The sequence below is a fragment of the Calidris pugnax genome, unplaced genomic scaffold, assembly GCF_001431845.1.
Source record: "Calidris pugnax isolate Ruff unplaced genomic scaffold, ASM143184v1 scaffold371, whole genome shotgun sequence".
Classification (NCBI taxonomy): domain Eukaryota; kingdom Metazoa; phylum Chordata; class Aves; order Charadriiformes; family Scolopacidae; genus Calidris; species Calidris pugnax.
Genome location: NW_015091373.1, coordinates 1,225,497 through 1,227,394, shown reverse-complemented (window position 1 = coordinate 1,227,394; position 1,898 = coordinate 1,225,497).

Here is a 1,898-nt window from a genome sequence, read left to right as displayed (position 1 = left end):
GGGGGGGGGGGGGCCCCCCCGCCGCTTTCTCCGGCGGGGACCCGCATCCTTCGCCTGCTTTTCCCCGCATCCCTCCGTCCTTTCTTCTTTGGCGGGCAACCCGCATCCCTCCATCCTTCCTTTCTTGGGGCGGCTGCATCCCTCCATCCCCCCATCTTCCTCCGGGTGGAGGGGACGACACCTGCATCCCCCTCCTTCCCCGGGGTGACCTGTTTCCCTCCCCCCTTCCTTCCTTACGGGGAGGAACCCGCATCCCTCCACCCTTCCTCCCCTTCAGGGGCTACCCGCATCCCTCCATTCTTCGGGGGAGGAACCCGCATCCCTCTCCTTCCTCCGGGAGCCCCGCATCCCTCCTTCCCTCCATCCCTCCTTCCCTCCCGCTTCCACCTGCGTCCCCCCCCCATCTCCGGGGAGCTCCTCCATCCCTCCTTCCCCCGCATCCCCTCCTTCCTCCGGGCCGCCGCGTTCCGCGCTGCGGGGATGCTCGGAGGAACCTCTCCCGCTCCCGCTTCCCGCCCCCCCGCCCCCTCGATCCCCGCGCTTCTCCCGCGGAGCGGAGCGGAGTACCGCGGAGCCGGGGCACGCCGCTCGGCACGGCTCGGCACGGCTCGGCACGGCTGCAGGCCGCTTGACCCCACGCAGAGCGTCACCCCCTTCTGCACCATCACCATCATCATCGCCGGCATCGCGACCACCGCCCTCATCACCGCCATCACCTTCGTCACCACCACCAGCAGCACTATCACCCTCAGCACCACCATCACCCTCAGCATCACCATCACCCTCAGCACCACCACCATCACCACCATCACCTTCAGCACCACCATCACCTTCAGCACCACCATCACCCTCATCACCATCACCATCACCTTCAACACCACCATCACCCTCATCACCATCACTCTCATCACCACCTTCATCACCACCATCACCTTCATCACCACCACCCTCAGCACCATCACCACCATCATCCTCATCACCACCACCTTCATCACCACCACCATCACCACTATAACCTTCATCACCACCACCATCAGCACCATCACCACCATCATCCTCGTCACCACTACCCTCAGCAGCACCATGACCTACGTCATCACCACCAGCAGCACCATCTTCCTCATCACCACAACCCTCAACACCACCATGACCTACATCACCACCACCACCCTCATCACCACCGGCCACCACCCATCCCCAACACCAAGTATCACCCCCACCAGTGATGACCACCATGACCATCACCGTCCCTCCAGTCCTCCTCCCCCCTCCCAGGGGGCTCAGCCCCTCCCAGCTCCCCTCTCCTGGGGAAGGGGAAGCCCCCGACCCACAGCCCATGTTTGCAGGTGTCCAACCAGTACCAAGTACAGCCACATTGTGCTGACCCCAGGCAGGAACTAAATTCTGCTTTATTTCTGTATTTTTAACCCAAAAAACTATTAATTCCCCTTGTATTTCTCCTGTTAGCATCAAAACTAAAAACGTTAATTTTTTTTTCTCAAACAAGAACGGTCGTTTATTTGGGATTTTTTTTCTTTTCTCTTAAAATTCCTCTTTGCCTTGAAATTTTTTTTTTTCTCCTTGTGCAAAACCGGCCAGATTTGGGGCTGTGGGCTTGGGGTGGGAGGTTATTCACGAATTTTGGCTCCTTCCCCGAGCCAAATTTTCCCACTGCCACCACCAGTGGTTCGTCCCCCCCCGTCAGGGCCCTCTCTCCCAGTTGCCCCCACTGGGAAAACGGGAGCCCACTGGTCTGGCTCCCCTCAGGCCCAGAACTCTGCTGGGAGGGGGGAAAAGGGGGACGGGGGATTTGGGGGGAAGAACAGTGGGTGGGGGGCAAGCAGGGAGGGTCCTGGGGGACATCTCAGCCTGGGGGGGGGCAAAACCTTCCCGTGGTG